Source organism: Arvicanthis niloticus, chromosome 1, assembly GCF_011762505.2.
Source record: "Arvicanthis niloticus isolate mArvNil1 chromosome 1, mArvNil1.pat.X, whole genome shotgun sequence".
Lineage (NCBI taxonomy): Eukaryota > Metazoa > Chordata > Mammalia > Rodentia > Muridae > Arvicanthis > Arvicanthis niloticus.
In genome coordinates this window covers 24,865,632-24,871,975 of record NC_047658.1, presented here as the reverse complement: position 1 = coordinate 24,871,975, position 6,344 = coordinate 24,865,632, and the positions used below count along the sequence as shown (strand labels likewise).

The window sequence follows — 6,344 nt, the reverse complement described above, 5'->3', positions numbered from 1 at the left end:
CAAAAGCCTTGGGGACTAAGTTGTTAGAGCCTGCACTGCCCCCAAGCTGCTCCAGTCTGCAGGTTGGGGTTCAGCAAGAGAGAGAGTGAGGACTCGAGGAATGGAGACCAGACAGAGTGTGATTCAATCCCGTTTATTCTTCAGTCTCTCTTCTTCTCTCCAAGTCCCTAGTTCCTAGTCTCTAGTGCCTCCAAGTTCCAAGCTTCTTTCCAAGTGCTAAGTGCCTAATGTCTAATTCCAAGTTCTTCCTCCAAGTGCCAAGTGCCTAATACCTAATAATAATTGCCTGTCTCGAGTCTCAAGTGCCTACTCCAAGTTCCTAATACTTAATAATAATTTCTTCTGAGTTATCTAGTCCAAGTGTCTTCTTCCTCAATGCCTAATTCCTACTCCAAGTTGTACTCAACTCTTCTGTCTGCCTCTCACCTTTTATATGTCTCACTTCTAAGCCATGCCCTTAAGTCATGCCCTTAAGTCACACACATAGGTCTTATCTCTAAATCTGATCTCTAAGTCATGCCCTTAAGTCTCTAAATCAAAGCTTTAAGTCTCACACACCCAAGGGAGAATCTTGAGTATCTAAAACAAGATGTTATCAGAGTGTTCTCAGCTGTTGTAGGCTATTGTAAACAAGCCTCTTGTCAGGGTATATGGCTCAAGATGGCTGCAAGGATGATAGCCACCTTCTGTCGGTATCCCACAGATAATTATCTCAGACAAATAAAAGATGCTTTGACAGATGGGCAATCGTAAGCATCCTTTCCTTTTGCTTCCTGAAATGGTGCTAGAATGAATCTCAATATTTTTCTAAACAAGACATAAGAGTTTCTTCCAATAGACATCTTGCAATAGTAAAATTAGAGCAGGTTCTCTGTGTCAGTTCTACCTTTACAACGACCCAATTTCTTTTCACACAGGTAAATCTAAAAGGCATGGACTTGAAGTTTTATGTTATTGTTAGCAGCAAAAGCTAAACTGATCTGACCCTCTGAAAGCTCATGAGGAAGCTGGGCTCACTCTTTATTTCTTTTTAATTATGTAGACAAAGATCATTGCAGGAGAAAATTCCCTCATTATAGTCCACATGCCCATGCTCACATCTCTGTTTGTGCCAGGAACAACCGTGTACTTGGATTTATGCATATCACATTCACACCAGCTTCAGAACTTTCTTCCTATAACAGAGCAAGAATTTTTTCTATCACTTTACCCACTTCTAAATTTACTCTGTGTTTCCTCAATTTGGGAGACATGGAAAATGAACTAGTGTTCAATGTCAAATAATTCATCCAGAGCACTGTGTGACAGGGTTACTGTGGGCATCCAATACAATAAATGTCCTCGATTGGCCTCTTAAAGCAAGTTTATTTCCTTCTGTGAACACTCATCACTCTGCAATTAAAGGTTTTCTGTGTATAGCTGAATCTTTCATCATTCTGGATTAAAGCAAGCAATAAAGTAATTAATGCTTAGTTTTACTGACTACATGTAAAGTATTTAACACGGTTTCTGACATGTAAAAAGAGCTCATTGCATGAATTATGAGTATATTTGTCTCTCCATAAATGCATGCATTAGGTAAAATTTGCTTCCAGAAGCAATGAAGAGCAGCAGTGAAAAGAGTTGTCATCTAAAGCTATATTTACTCTGCATTGTTTCTTCAACCTTTTGGCTGTGCAGATTAAATGTTTAACTTCTTCTTTATTCTGTCTTTATCTTTTCCAGATAAAGACAAAGAAGATTTATATTTTCCAGAATTATGCTCTCCACAGAGAATGACATAAAACTGCAAGCAATGACATTTTACCACATGATCCTGACTGCACTTGTCATGAGCTGATTGACAAGACGGACAATTGACCATTCAAGCACATAGAAAAAACAGTTTCTTGAGATAATTGTTTAGTCTGTGCAAATAATTAGATGAATCTAGAAAATCATAATGTCAATTTTTTTTTAGTCTTTCAGGGAAAGCTTGTTTTTAAAGCAATGAATGCAGATGAGAAATGAGGGCAAAATTACAACAGACTAGAAGGCCTTTGTTAACAGACTCCAGTTTGTACTTCAAATATTCTTGTATGAGGAAGAAATTTTTTACTCTTATACTCCATGACATTTCTTTCATGCTTTAACAACTATGATACATCCCTATTCCAACTAATCTAGGTCAAGACTCTGTTTCTATTTTTGTTTTTGTTTTTGTTTTTGTTTTTGTTTTTGTTTTTCGAGACAGGGTTTCTCTGTGTAGTCCTGGCTGTTCTGGAACTCACTCTGTAGACCAGGCTGGCCTTGAACTCAGAAATCCGCCTGCCTCTGCCTCCCAAGTGCTGGGATTAAAGGCATGCACCATCACTGCCTGGCAAGACTCTGTTTCTAATTAAAAGTAAAACATGTCTGTTTTCATTGATTCATCTTCAAAACGATGTATTCCATCTGTAACAGTGATACCACTACCTCTCAACTCTCATAAGTCTAGCTCTGTAGAAGCTCCAAACAATCATGTACTGTGATGGCTTGATTAGAAAATATCTTCTATAAGATTCTGCATTTTCAACTCTTTGTAGTGCTACTTTGGAAGGCTGTGGGATCTGTCAACTAGAGTTTTACTGTAGGACCTGACTGAATGAAGGTTAACTTGAAGTTTATAAATGCCCTGCTGCCTATTGAGTCTGCCTCCCCCCCCAATGTGTGTAGCATCTGACACATACTCTTATCAAAACCCTGAAATTGCTATGCTTTCCTGCCATGATCTACCCTCAATGAGCAACAATAAACCTCCTTTAAATAGGTAATTAGTAAATGTAATATCAGTAGTGAAAAAAGTAAGAGAAATGTCTGTTTTTATTGACTTTAATAAATAAATGGGTTCTTAAAACACAAGAGTGTTGGGAAAAAGAAGGCTGGGGACTAGCTCAGTAGGTAGAGCATGAGACTCTTAATCTCAGGGTTGTAGGTTCGAGCCCCACGTTGGGCGCCAGATGTTGGGAAAAAGAAGTCTGGGGATCCCAGGGTTCCTCCAGCTGGAAGTTGGGCCCGGCAGTTCATTAACTAAAAGCCTCTCCCTGGCTCCTCACGCTTCCTCATAGCTGCGTGGCCCCAACACGAGGAAGCCCTTGGGTTTCCAAAACTGGTTTATTCACATGGCGGATGGTGGATGGATCTGGATGCATACCCCCATAAACCCAGGATCGATCTGAGTTAAAAAGAGGAGGGGAGAAGGGGGGAGGGGCTTGGGAGGAATGTTTAATGGCTCCACCTCTGGCCTTCAGGTACCTCATTAGTATGTGCACCCTCCACTTGTGTACGTCAGTCAAGGTGATCTTATTGCCTGTATGAGAAATTTTTAATTAATGCTAATGATATTGATGCTTTTATTTATATAAACTGACATAGGAAAGTACAGAAAGCATTTCTTTTAACTTATCCTAAATAGACAGATAAAGAAGCATAGAGGAATAGAGACATATCAACTTCACATGTTTTTTTCAACATTATGATAACTCTTTATTTTCTTTACTGTCCAAATGCTTTAGACTTTAACCATTATACTAGAATATAGTAGTTCTAAAATTTATATTCTTAATGTTAACAGAGGCATCTAAAATTCAAGAATAAATGAAAAGCTTTGGAAAGAATATTGCATTTAACAAATGTATTAAATTTCTCATTATTCAATAGTATTATTAAGTTTCTATTCTTAATTTTTATTGTTAGATTATATTATTAAAACTCTTATTAAAATTTGCAACTAGATCCAACTCAAGTGATCAAAAAGAAGATAGATATTATATAGCGTGATATTCTAACTGAAGACCCAGATGTTATATTCAATGACTTATTAAATATCTTCAGGAGGGAAGGTTACAGGGTACATGTCATGGGCCAGCTTCAGATTGGAGAGGGTTTCTGAGGAAGGGGTGTCTAGGATCAGCTAAAAGAAATGACTCTAAGTCAAATTGTGGGTTGAAACTGGTGGCCTAGGTTCTTCTGAGATGGCTTTCCAGACTGCTCTCTCTATCTTTGTTTTGCTCTGCTCTAGACAGTATTTTTTTTCTATTTTAAAAACTCAGTGGTTGAGACAGCTCTTTCTCTGTCAGTAAATATTCTAAAAACTATCTGGATAGCTCATTTGTTTTCAGACCAAAGTCAGAAAATCTGAAAAACAAAAAACAACAAACAAACAACCCCCCTCCCCCCAAAAAACCTCTTTGAAGTTCCAACCAAAACAGAAACTATTAGGAAAAAATTTGTAAAGAGCTGTTTTTGCTCTCCAAAGATCTCTCTGGACAGCAAGCACACATTTCTTCTAATATCACAAAAGAATTCAGAGATCTGATTGCCTCTGTTCAGCACAAATGCTAAGCTATCTGGGGAGAATCCCATCCTGAAATTACTATTTCTACCACAGTCTGGCCTAGATTCACTGTGTTCTGGGGTGACCTTGAACACACTAATCTGCCTGCCTTTGTAGCTTTCTGATAAAAGCTGGCTCATTAATGCAGCTGCCTTTGTTCCTTTAGATTCACAAAGCTCCTTATACAATTCATATTGCGTCCTTATATTTTTGCATAGGTGAAAAATAATATATTTTTGAACTCATGTTTTTAAGAGTTCCTTTCCACAGCCTTAAGGACTGTCCTGAAAGTCTCATGTTTAACATTTTGCTAAGATATTAGCCACATCTTTGTCTCCTGTACTCTTGCTGTCTCTGATTATCATGAAATTGTTAATGTTAATAGGAAGGGCATTCCTTAAAGGAGAAATTTAATATATGTACATTATTATACAAAGAAGCCTTATTCACATGGCAGCCATCAACACTCATGGAGGCCCACATCCACTGGCCCTGTCCAGGAGCAGGAACCTTGTCATTCTTACTCCACAAAGGCCTTGCTGGACTTGGAAAGTATAGTTGGTGGAAAGTTCTTGAGCCATGAGCTATGGAAGCTATGATAACCTGTTAGAGCATTGAAGTGTAAGGACGAATGACTTGAGGAAGCACTCAGCAATGTATACCTTTTACAATGTGAGAAAAGTAAATTTCCAAGGATCATGCACACCTGGATTTGTATTCATCACTTTAAAATAAGTGAAATTTCATTACTTGAGATACTGTCATTTTTACTCCAGCAACTATATGTCCATTGAAGCAAGATTAAACTAGACCAAGTGGATTGGTGAATTTTTTATTCTCAATTAATGCAATAATAAATACATTATAATTAAGCATTGACACTTTGCCCATATGGGTCATTCTACTCATTCCTCAGTGCTGACACACCTATACTTTGACTGTCAGAAGTTACCTTCCAGAACAGCTCTAACTGCAGCAATTGAAGTTTTAAGTTTCAATTAAATTTAGTGTGCACAAGCAGAGTGAATGCTATATAATATTAATTTCTTTGGGTTTATATAGTTTCTTTCTTCTTAACTAGAGTTCAGGCTACTTTGAATAAAATAGCTATAAAATAATCATGCTTGTTAAAATTACACTTATACAATTAGAATAAGTTACTTTAGAGAAACAATAATCCCATGAGCTAATCCATTTATTCTGAGCTATTATTGACATTTAAAGTCTATATAAAAACTGCATGAAGTCCTAAACCTAATGACATAAAATTCTGTTAGAAAACAGTATTAGGTATTCACACAAGATAATATTGTCTTATATTATTAGTGCCTTTAATTTCTCAGAAAACAAAGAAAACCAGGATCTATGCGATTGCTCAGCAGATAAAAGTCTTTGCCTCACAAATATGAAGACCTAAGGAGTCACGTATCCTATGGGGGATGAAGAAAATCAATTAAGAAAATGTTATCCTCTGCATAAATACCTCCACAGAGTATATGCACACCTGAACACACTGACACACACACACATGTACATGTACATATATACACACATGTACACACACTGTAGACACACATGTACACATATACACATAGACCCATCATGCACATACATATATAAGTAAACAATAAATACAATCAATTCTAAAACAACTAAGATCTCCTAAAGTATCTGATATAGCTATACTTAAATGCTCAACAATCTACAACTTAATAAATTGGAACTTAGAGGACAAGTATTTTGCACACAATATTTTTTAAATTATTTATTTATTCACTTTACATCCCAATATTAGCTACCCCTTTCTTCCCAGTACCCCCTCACACAGATCCTTCCCCATTGCTTTCTCCTCAACCTCTACCCCTCTCTACACACAATATTTTTTGACATTAATATACATTCCCAGGATCATATATAATCCTGAGGTAATTTAAAAAGATAATATGCCAATGGTCACTGTGACCCTTGAAGATCATGTTTGTAGAATTTT

At 36.9% G+C, this 6,344-nt stretch overlaps 1 non-coding gene across 1 annotated transcript; it reads left to right on the top strand.

Moving 5' to 3' along the window:
* Positions 1-2,898: 2,898 nt before the first annotated feature.
* Trnak-cuu (transfer RNA lysine (anticodon CUU)) lies at positions 2,899-2,974 on the top strand. The gene has a single exon. It is a non-coding gene; the product is annotated as a tRNA-Lys (tRNA).
* The last annotated feature ends 3,370 nt before the right edge of the window (positions 2,975-6,344 follow it).